Source organism: Pristiophorus japonicus, chromosome 23 (genome assembly GCF_044704955.1).
Source record: "Pristiophorus japonicus isolate sPriJap1 chromosome 23, sPriJap1.hap1, whole genome shotgun sequence".
NCBI lineage: Eukaryota > Metazoa > Chordata > Chondrichthyes > Pristiophoridae > Pristiophorus > Pristiophorus japonicus.
Window position 1 is genome coordinate 34,800,768 of NC_091999.1, and position 11,988 is coordinate 34,812,755.

General features: G+C 51.6%; 1 pseudogene; it reads right to left on the minus strand.

The window, feature by feature from the left end:
* Positions 1 to 10,692: 10,692 nt before the first annotated feature.
* On the minus strand, positions 10,693 to 10,894 carry LOC139235761 (U2 spliceosomal RNA; annotated as a pseudogene).
* Between the last annotated feature and the right edge of the window lie 1,094 nt (positions 10,895 to 11,988).

Here is an 11,988-nt window from a genome sequence, read left to right on the forward strand (position 1 = left end):
GTTTATATCCCGCCCCCGGTGTGGGGAGAATGTTCCCCGGTTTATATCCCCCGGTGTGGGGAGAATGTTCCCCGGTTTATATCTCCCCCCCGGTGTGTGGAGAATGTTCCCCGGTTTATATCACCCCACGGTGTGGGGAGAATGTTCTCCGGTTTATATCACCCACCCCGATGTGGGGAGAATGTTCCCCGGTTTATATCACCCCCCCCCGGTGTGGGGAGAATGTTCCCCGATTTATACCCCCCCTCCCCCCGGTGTGGGGAGAATGTTCCCCAGTTTATATCCTCCCCCAGTGTGGGGAGAATGTTCCCCGATTTATATCCCCCCTCCCCCCGGTGTGGGGAGAATGTTCCCCGGTTTATATCCCCCCCTCCCCCCTGTGTGGAGAGAATGTTCCCCGGTATATATCCCCCCCCCCCGGTGTGGGGAGAATGTTCCCCGATTTATATCCCCCTTCCCCCGGTGTGGGGAGAATGTTCCCCGGTTTATATCCCCACCACCGGTGTGGGGAGAATGTTCCCCGGTTTATATCCCTCCCCCCGGTGTGGGGAGAATGATCCCCCGTTTATATCCCCCCCCACGGTGTGGGTAGAATGTTCCCCGGTTTATATCCCACCCCCCGATGTGGGGAGAATGTTCCCCGGTTTATATCCCCCCCGCGGTGTGGGGAGAATGTTCCCCGGTTTATATCCCCCCCCGGTCTGGGGAGAATGTTCCCCGGTTTATATCCCCCCCCCGGTGTGGGGAGAATGTTCCCCGGTTTATATCCCCCCGCGGTGTGGGGAGAATGTTCCCCGGTTTGTATCCCCCCCCCGGTGTGGGGAGAATGTTCCCCGGTTTATATCCCCCCCCCGGTGTGGGGAGAATGTTCCCCGGTTTATATCCCCCCCCCGGTGTGGGGCGAATGTTCCCCGGTTTATATCCCCCCCCCCGTGTGGGGAGAATGTTCCCCGGTTTATATCCCCCCCCGGTGTGGGGAGAATGTTCCCCGGTTTATATCCCCCCCGCGGTGTGGGGAGAATGTTCCCCGGTTTATATCCCCCCCCCTCCCCCCGGTGTGGGGAGAATGTTCCCCGGTTGAGATCTGGGCTCGGGGCTGCACTTGGTGTTGTTGCCCCCAGTGTTTCTTTAACCCGCTCCCTGGAGCTCGCTCACCTCCTGCGTCAGCGTCTGCCACCGCCGCCTGCACATGCTCAGCTCACACTGCCCGGCTGATTGACGGCAGCTCCCCACCAATAGGAAGAGCGATGCGGGGCTGGAAGACCAAATGGGCGGTTGGTCCTCCAACCAATTGGAGTGTGTGAGGGGCGGGGCTTCCGGCAGGCTGTAACGAGTGGGGTGCAGCAAGGATCAGTGCTGGGGCCTCAGCTATTTACAATCTATATTAATGACCTAGATAAAGGGACCGAGTGTAATATTTGCTGACGATACAAAGCTCGGTGAGACAGTAAGCTGTGAGTAGAACACAAGAGTGCAAAGATATATAGACAGACGATGTGAATGGGCAGTAAGGTGGCAGATTGAGTATAATGTCGGGAAATGTGAGGTTATTCACTTTGGTAGGAAGAATAGAAAAACAGAATATCTTTTAAATGGTGAGAAACTTTAAATGTTGGTGTTGAGAGAGATTTGGGTGTCCTTGTGCAAGAAACACAGAAAGCGAGCATGCAGGTACAGCAAGCAGTAAGGGGGTGGAGTATAAGAGTCAGGATCTATTGCTGCAATTGTACAGGGCCTTGGTGAGACCACACCTGGAGTACTGGGCAGTTTCAGTCTCCTTATTAAAGGAAAGATATACTTGCCTTGGAGATGGTGCAGCGGAGGTTCACAAGATTGATTCCTGGGATGAGAGAGCTGTCTTACGATGAGAGATTGTGTAGAATGGACATATACTCTCTGGAGTTTAGAAGAATGAGAGGGGATCTCATTGAAACATACACGATTCTGAAGGGTATTGACAGGATAGATGCTGGGAGCTCGATTCCCCCGGGCTGGAGTGACTAGAACTCGGGGGCTCAAAATAAGGGGGAGGTCATTTAAGACAGAGATGAGAAATTTCTTCACTCAGAGGGTTGTGAATCTTTGGAATTCTCTGCCCCAGAGGGCTGTGGATGCTCAGTCTATTCAAGGCTGAGATAGATAGATTTTTGGACTCTCGGGGAATCAAGGGATATGGAGATCAGGTGGGAAAGTGGAGTTGAGGGCGATGATCTTGTTGAAAGGCAGAGCAGGCTCGAGGGGGCGTATGACCTACTCCTGCTCCTATCTCTGATATTCTAATATTGACATCTAAGGGCCTCTAGATTTATTAGTCCCACCCTTTATCGTAAGGGAACATACTTGCTCTGAACACTCGCTATCTCCTCCTTGAATGTCTCCCACTGCTCTGACACTAATTTACCTTCAAGTAGCTGTTTCCAGTCCACTTTGGTTAAATCACATCTCTGCTTCGTAAAATTAACTTTACCCCAATTGAGAACTTTTATTCCTGGTCCATCTTTGTCCTTTTCCATAACTACCCTAAATCTAACTGAATTATGATCACCAGCACCAAAATGCTCTCCCACTGATACCCCTTCCACCTGCCCAAGCTTCATTCATTAAACCTAAGTCCAGAATCACCCCATCTCTTGTTGGGCTTGCTACGTAATGGCTAAAAACGTTCTCCTGAATGCATTTTAAGAATTCTGCTCCTTCTATATCTTTCATACTAATTCTATCCCAGTTAATATTTGGGTAGTTAAATCCCCGACTATTACTGCCCGATTATTTTTGCACGTATCAGAAATGTGCCGACATATTTGCTCTTCTGTCTCCCTCTGACTGTTTGGGGGTCTATAGTACATCCCCAGCAGTGTGATCGCCCCTTTTTTGTTCTTCACTTCTCCCATGTGGCCTCATTTGATGATCCTTCAAACATATCATCCCTCCCCACAGCTGGAATTGTTTCTTTAATCAACACTGCGACGCGCCCGCCTTTTTTTATCCCTGTCTCTATCTCGTCTTAAAACCCTGTAACCAGGAATGTTGAGCTGCCATTCCTGCAGTTCTTTGAGCCGTGTTTCACTAATAGTTACAATATCATACCCCCACATGTCTGTCTGTGATCTCAGCTTATCTGCCTCAATCCCTAGACTCCTTGCACTGGCATTGAAGTATTTCTAGATTGATTCCTGTGATGAGAGGGCTGTCTTATGATGAGAGTTTGTGTAGAATGGGCCTATACTCTCTGGAGTTTAGACGAATGAGAGGTGATCTCATTGAAACACACTGGCACTGGCATTTAGCGCTGCCAAACTCCCTTATTGTCTATTTTCTAGCTTTTGTTTCCTCTGCCTTCCAAACACGATACCGACTGTCCCCCCTCTTTCTGTCCACACTGTCCCCCCTCTCTCTGTCCACACTGTGCCCCCCTCTCTCTGTCCACACTGACCACAATCTCTCTGTCCACACTGTCCCCCCCCTCTCTCTGTCCACACTGTCCCCCCTCTCTCTGTCCACACTGTCCCCCCCTCTCTCTGTCCACACTGTCCCCCACTCTCTCTGTCCACACTGTCCCCCCCTCTCTCCGTCCACACTGCCCCCCCCTCTTTCTGTCCACACTGTCCACCCTCTCTCTGTCCACACTGTCCCCCCTCTCTCTGTCCACACTGTCCCCCCCTTCTCTCTCTCCACACTGTCCCCCCTCTCTCTGTCCACACTGTCCCCCTCTCTCTCTGTCCACACTGTCCCCCCTGTATCTGTCCATACTGTCCCCCCCGCTCTCTGTCCAAACTGCCCCCCCCTCTCTCTGTCCAAACTGTCCCCCCCTCTCTCTGTCCACACTGTCCCCCCTCTCTCTGTCCACACTGTCCCCCCTCTCTCTGTCCACACTGTCCCCCCCTCTTTCTATCCACACTGTCCCCCCTCTCTCTGTCCACACTGTCCCCCCTCTCTCTGTCCACACTGCCCCCCCTCTCTCTGTCCAGACTGACCCCCCCTCTCTCTGTCCACACTGTCCCCCCTCTCTCAGTCCACACTGTCCCCCCTCTCTCTGTCAACACTGTCCCCCCTCTCTCTGTCCACACTGTCCCCCCTCTCTATGTCCACACTGCCCCCCCTCTCTCTGTCCACATTGTCCCCCCTCTCTGTCCACACTGTCCCCCCTCTCTGTCCACACTGCCCCCCCTCTCTCTGTCCACATTGTCCCCCCTCTCTGTCCACACTGTCCCCCCTCTCTGTCCACACTGTCCCCCCTCTCTGTCAACACTGTCCCCCCTCTCTCTGTCCACACTGTCCCCCCTCTCTGTCCACACTGTCCCCCCTCTCTATCCACACTGCCCCCCCTCTCTCTGTCCACACTGTCCCCTCTCTCTGTCCACACTGTCCCCTCTCTGTCCACACTGTCCCCTCTCTCTATCCACACTGTCCCCCCTCTCTATCCACACTGTCCCCCCTCTCTATCCACACTGTCCCCCCTCTCTATCCACACTGTCCCCCCTCTCTATCCACCCTGTCCCCCCTCTCTATCCACACTGTCCCCTCTCTCGATCCACACTGTTCCCTCTCTCTATCCAGTGAGGATATTGTCCGGTCCTGTTGAGGTGAAACCTGTCCGGCTTGTATTGGTCCCCCCTCCCCCAGAAACGCTCCCAATGCCTCAGGAATCTAAATCCCTCCCTCCTGCACCAAACTCCAGCCATGCCTTCATCTGCTCTATCCTCTTATTTCTGTACTCACCAGCACGTGGCACCGGGAGTAATCCAGACATTACTACCTTTGAGGTCCTGTTTTTTAATCTCTTTCCTAGCTGCCGAAAATCTGCCTGCAGGATCTCATTCCTCTTTCTACCGATGTCATTGGTCCCGATATGGACCACAACCTCTGGATGTTCATCCTCCCCCCTCAACTATGTCCTGCAGCCGCTCAGTGACATCTTTGAAACTGGCACCAGGGAGGCAACATACCATCCTGGAATCATGTCTGTGCCTGCAGAAGCGCTTGTTTGTTCCCCTATCAAATCCACCACCACTATTGCTCTTCCACACTTCTTCCTCCCCGCCCTGTGCAGCTGAGCCACCCACGGTGTTGTGGACATGGCTCTGGCTGCACTCCCCAGAGAAACCATCGCCCTCATCTGTATCCAGAACTGAAAACCGGTTAGTGAGCGAGATGCACTCAGGGGACACCTGTCCTACTCTTGCCCCATAACGCTGAAAATCTTTTAAACTCATGTTTATCTCTTTCGAATGTTACAAGTGAATCTGCTTCCACCACCCTAACAGGAAGTGCGTTCCAGGCCAGAACATCTCGCTGCTTCATTAGTTCCGTCATGTAGCCTCTGGTTCATTTGCCAATCACATTCAATCTGTGCCTCTGGTTACTGAACTTTCTGACACTGAAAATTGGTTCTCCTTATTAAGAGGATTGGCGGGCTGGAGGAGGTTACAGAGATCCGGAGGGGCGAGGCCTTGGAGGGATTTGAACAAGTGGATGATTATTTTAAAGCCTGAAGTCACCAGCCGTCTCCCCCAGTGCAGAATGTGACTCACTGCTAACAGAAATGATTTTTGTTTACTTACAAAAGATGCATAATGGAGGGAAATCAATCTATATATCTTTAACTAACAGCGACATGAGGGAAATGAATGATCTTTAAACACCTGATCCACTTGGCACTGAAGTGTCTGAAACTCATTTAGGAACTCCAGGGAAATAAAATACTGATAAATGTTAAACTGTTTTGCTGACAAAATAAATCTGGATTTAACTTTAAAAGATAAATTGTTTAACAGGGGTTCACACAGACTCACCTGACAGGCCGACTCAGGATCCACCCCTCAAGCACCGCGATTGGTTGCAGAACACGCTGCTCGCTGGGCCCTCCGGCCTCTGACCTCTCTTCCTGTTGGTTCCCAGGGCAATCAATCACCACTCGTCAACATTACGCTGACAGATTAAGTTGTGAGGCTCAGAGGAAGAAATAAAATGGGGCCCTGAATCTGAGTTCAGAAATAAAATTAAAGAAGCATAATTAAATTTATAAACAAAACTATTTAAAGTAAAATCAAATTAATTGTTGCATTTAATACATCTTTCTGGGCCATGTGGGAAACAAGTGATGTGTGGGCTGTGCAGAGTGTCTGTGCCCGGTTACACAGCGTGTCCCTGGCTCCCCGCTCCAAGTGCACATGTTTCAGCTCACATCCAACTGACTGGATAAACCTCGCCCGTCTAAACCCCATCAAAAAAATCCAGCATTTGATGTTTAGTTCTGCTCAACCTTTATAAACACTGGTTAGGCCTCAGCTGACACATGGTGCTCAATTCTGGGCACCACACTTTCAGAAAGGTATCTACACCTTCGAGAGGGACCAGAAGAGATTTACTGGAATGGTACGAAGGAGGAGGGACTTCAGTTATGTGGAGATACTGAAGAAGCTGCGGTAATTCTCCTTGGATCAGAAAAGGTTAAGAGGAGATTTGACAGAGTGTTCAAAATCATGAAGAGTTTTAATAGACTAAATAAGGAGAAACACTTTCCATTTGCAGAAGGGTCGGTAACCAGAGGACACAGAGTTCAGGTGATTGGCAAAAGAAGCAGAGGCGACATGAGGAACCATTGTATAAGCAGCGAGTTGTTGCAATCTGGAATGCACTGCCTGATAGGGCGGTGGAAGCAGATTCAATAGTGGCTTTCAAAAGTGAATTGGATAAATACTAAAGGGACAATATTTGCAGAGCTATGGGGAAAGAGCAGGGGAGTGGAACTAACTGGATATATCTACCATAGAGCCAGCACAGGCACAATGGGCCGAATGGCCTCCTGCACATTCATTCTATTAAAAAGACGGATGATCTTATCCAGAATGCTGCAACCACATATCCCCAGAAAACCAAGACCGCCTATTTCCACCTGTGTAATATCGGCCATCTCCATCTCTGCCTCAGCTCACCCTCTGCTGAAACTCTCATCCATTCCTCGGTTACCTCTAGACTTGACTATTCCAACACACTCCTGGTTGGCCTCCCACATTCTACCCCACGTAATCTTCACCTCATCTAAAACTCGGCTGCCCGTGTCCTAACTCGCACCAAGTCTCGTTCACCCATCACCCTTGTGCTCGCTGACCAACATTGGCTCCCAGTTAAGCAACGCTTCGATTTTAAAATTCTCATCCTGGTTTACAAATCCCTGCATGGTCTCGCCCCTCCCTATCTCTGTAATCTCCTCCAGCCCCACAACCCCCAGAGATGTCTGCGCTCCTCTAATTCTGCCCTGCTGAGCATCCCTGATTATAATCGCTCCACCATTGGTGGCCTTGTCTTCTGTTGCTGAGGCCCCAAGCTCTGGAACTCCCTCCCTAAACTGTCTGTGTCTCATCCCTGAAAGTACTGACTCTGGCTGGGTTCAGTTCTACACTCACTGGTTCCCCTCCGCTGAAGGTACTGACTCTGGCTGGGTTCAGTTCTACACTCATTGGTTCCCCTCTCTCTCCTCCCCTGAAGGTACTGACTCTGGTTGGGTTCAGTTCTACACTCGCTGGTTCCCCTCCCTTGAAAGTGCTGACTCTGGCTGGGTTCAGTTCTACACTCGCTGGTTCCCCTCCCTTGAAAGTGCTGACTCTGGCTGGGTTCAGTTCTTCACTCACTGGTTCCCCTCTCTCTCCTCCCCTGAAGGTACTGACTCTGGCTGGGTTCAGTTCTACACTCACTGGTTCCCCTCCCCTGAAGGTACTGATCTGGCTGGGTTCAGTTCTACACTCACTGGTTCCCCTCCCCTGAAGGTACTGACTCTGGCTGGGTTCAGTTCTACACTCACTGGTTCCCCTCCCCTGAAGGTACTGACTCTGGCTGGGTTCAGTTCTACACTCACTGGTTCCCCTCCCCTGAAGGTACTGACTCTGGCTGGGTTCAGTTCTACACTCACTGGTTCCCCTCCCCTGAAGGTACTGACTCTGGCTGGGTTCAGTTCTACACTCACTGGTTCCCCTCCCCTGAAGGTACTGACTCTGGCTGGGTTCAGTTCTACACTCACTGGTTCCCCTCCCCTGAATGTACTGACTCTGGGTGTCTGTGCTCCCGTCAGCTCTTTATACACTCTGACCCTCCCTATATATCTGTAATATCTCCCTGTTTTGGTGATGGGCTCTCCCTGACCACTCACTCCCTGACTCTCACCATTTCAGGGAATCACATGGCACAGAATGAGCCTGTCCGACTCACTGAAAGACCCACTCCCTGCACCTGCCCCAAAACACCAGAAAATGTTTCCTTTGAACATTGCTGGTTTTGAAAGTTATTATTGATGTCGCAGAATTGAGGCCAACCCTCAATATCTGAGTCTAACTAGTGAGTGATAAAGGTTGACCAGAACTTTCTTGTTGTACTCTATACTGCTATTAATGCTGGAACAGATTGATCAGCGGACCCTGCCCCTCACAGCTTTGTGTTCACCTGCAAATTGCACCATTTGCTTTAGAATGCCTCCCATTTTTCCTCCTTCCCAAATCCCAGCTGGCGGCCGGTGACCCCGCTGACCTCGGGCCTGTCACCGCGGGTCAAGCCGGGGGTCAGCCTCTGGGCTGTGATTGGCCCTGGGCCCTACACCACGTGTTTATGACGCTCACCAGCCCCACGCGCGGCTCCAATTCCTGCCCCGCGCCGACAACCCACATCATCCGGGCTCCACCAACTGTCGCCGCACATGCTCAGTACGGGAGATCCGGGCTCAGCCCCGCCCCTCGCACACTCCGATTGGTTGGAGAACTCATCTCGAGCTCGGTCTTCCAGCTCCGCCCACTGTGGGGCCGCAAGCCCCGCCTCTTGCACACTCTGATTGGTTGGATGACCCACCGCCCGCTCGTCAATCACCCGGGCAGTGTGAGCTGAGCATGCGCGATGCGGCGGCTGTGTCTGAGGCAGCGGCTGAGAGATGGGCGGAGGGAGGGAGCGGGTTAATAAACCCCGGGGGGCTGCGGGCTTCACACACACTGATCCACCGGTACGCTCGCGGCCTTCTGCGAGAGGTGGGCACCGGAGGGACTGGAGTGCGTCATCACGCCCGGCAACCAAATTTTAATTTGATTTTACGTTTTTTAAGTTTAATTTGTTTTAATTGCCGGTGCTTTTAGTGTCCCCCTTCCCTTTTATAGGGGGCACTGGGGAAAATTGTGATTTTAGTGCCCAAAAAAAAAACAAAAAAAGAAAAACACAAAAAAAATAAAAGGGGGAAAAAAAAGGGCCTTGTAAATGTCTGGAGGGTCACCCAGGTCGGGTGGCACCGTTTAATGTTTTATGTTTTGCAGGTGAACTCCAAAAAGAGTTTCACACACACCCGCTGTGGGCCTCAGGCCCCGAACAACAACCTGCGGCTCCGGCCTTTCCCCGAGCGGGGACCCCGGGGAGGTGGGCTCTGGGCCCGTGCGGGGCCCCCGGGAAGGTGGGCTCTGGGCCTGTGCGGGGCCACCGTGGAGTTGGGCTCTGGGCCCGTGCGGGGCCCCCGGGAGGTGGGCTCTGTGCCCGTGCGGGGCCCCCAGGGAGGTGGGCTCTGGGTCCGTGCGGGGCCCCCAGGGAGGTGGGTTCTGGGCTCTGGGCCCGTGCGGGGGCCCCCGGGGAGGTGGGCTCTGGGCCCGTGCGGGGCCCCCGGGGAGGTGGGCTCTGGGCCCGTGCGGGGCCCCCAGGGATGTGGGCTCTGGGTCCGTGCGGGGCCCCCGGGGAGGTGGGCTCTGGGCCTTGGGCCCGTGCAGGGCCCCCGGGGAGGTGGGCTCTGGGCTCGGTGCCCCCGGGGAGGTGGGCTCTGGGCCTGTGCGGGGCCCCCGGGGAGGTGGGCTCTGGGCCTTGGGCCCGTGCGGGGCTGTCCGGTGTTGTAATTTCCTCAACCCCGAGTTGGACTCAGACAATTAAGAACATAAGAATTAGGTACAGAAGTAGGCCATCGAGCCCCTCGAGCCTGCACCGCCATTCAACAAGATCACGGCTGATCTGGCCGTGGACTCAGCTCCACTTACCCGCCCGCTACCCATAAACCTTACTTCCCTTATTGGTTAAAAATCTATCTGTCTGTGACTTGAATACATTCAATGAGCTAGCCTCAACTGTTTCCTTGGGCAGAGAATTCTACAGATTCACAAGCCTCTGGGAGAAGAAATTCCTTCTCAACTCGGTTTTAAATTGGCTTCCCCGTATTTTGAGGCTGTGCCCCCTAGTTCTCGTCTCCCGGACCAGTGGAAACAACCTCTCTGCTTCTGTCTTGTCTATCCCTTTCATGATTTTAAATGTTTCTATAAGATCACCCCTCATCCTTCTGAACTCCATTGAGTAAAGACCCAGTCTACTCAATCTTTCATCATAAGGTAACCCCCTCATCTCCGGAATCAGCCGAGTGAATCGTCTCTGTACCCCCTCCAAAGCTAGTATATCCTTCCTTAAGTAAGTTGACCAAAACTGCAAGCAGTACTCCAGATGCGGCCTCACCAATACCCTGTACAGTTGCAGAAGGACCTCCTTGCTTTTGTACTCCATCCCTCTCTCAATGAAGGCCAACATTCCATTCGCCTTCCTCTCGCATTTTGTTCGCTTGTCGCACTCTTTATTTATTTTTTTTAATTCGTAGCCAATCTTCCCAATTCTTTGTCAAATCACGAACGCCAGAGGTCACCTTGCACACATCAAGGATCACTCTGCTCCAATGCTCTTAGCCAAAAGGCCGAGAGCCACTGCACCGTTCCTGGAAGTACTGCAATACCAGGTTCGTGCCATGGAGGTGGATGGGTCAATCCATCCCACCCACCTCCTATTTCCAAAAAGCATAGGAGAACCACCTTCCTGATCCAGGGAGAACCACTTTGGGATCATGGTTACTCTCCTGTCAGGCCAGTTACGCATGATCTTAGCCAAAAGGCGAAAGTGGGAGCAGCTGCTCAATCACCGGATGAGCTGGTCACTCCCCCAACACAAGATATCGCACATATTTATACGCACAAGTAAACAGGCTCCGTGTATTAAGTGTAATTACATTAATTTCATCAGTTAGTTGCAGGAATAAGTCACATTGTTACAAAGTCTCACAGGATCTCAGGTTAGTTGCTGAAGTTTAAAAACAATAAATTCTTTACATATCGCAAGGCCATAGGTTTTAGATCTGCGCTTATCTCTGTCAGCCATAGTTGTCTGATTGCAGTTTCCCGTATTTTAGGTCATCCTGAGTCTGCCTTACAAACTGTCGTCCTTTATCTTCCCCTTTCTGACCTTTGTGTAACTATGTCACAGGATAACGATAACACAGCATGTGGTTTCAACTGCTGATGCCTTGATTTAATTCTCGTTGCTGACAAAAGTTTTTGTTTTTTTTAAATTCTAAGTTGGCCAAGTCATATCCCAATCGAACCTTGTAACTAATTAGTGAGTTGTAACTAATAACTAACAAGTAATCACAGGTTACTGAGGGAGTGTGAGTATCGCAGGATACTGAGGGAGTGTGAGTAACACAGGGTACTGAGTGAGTGTGAGTAACACAGATTACTGAGGAAGTGTGAATAACACAGGGTACTGATGGAGTGTGAGTAACACAGGTTACTGAGGTGGTGTGAGTAACACAGGCTACTGAGGAGTATGAGTAACACACGGTACTGAGGGATTGTGAGTAACACATGTTACTGAGGCTGTGTGAGTAACACAGCGTACTGAGAGAGTGTCAATAACACAGGTACTGAGGGAGTGTGAATAACACAGGGTACTGAAAGAGTGTTAGTAACACAGGGGACGGAGGGAGTGTGAGTAACACAGTGTACTGAAGGAGTGTGAGTAACACAGGGGACGGAGGGAGTGTGAGGAACACAGTGTACTGAAGGAGTGTGAGTAACACAGGGTACTGAGGGACTGTGAGTAACACAAGGTACTGAGGGATTGTCACTAACTGAGGGTACTGACGCAGTGTGAGTAACAAAGATTACTGAGGGAGTGTGAGTAACTCAGGGGACTGAGGATGTGTGAGTAACACAGTGGACT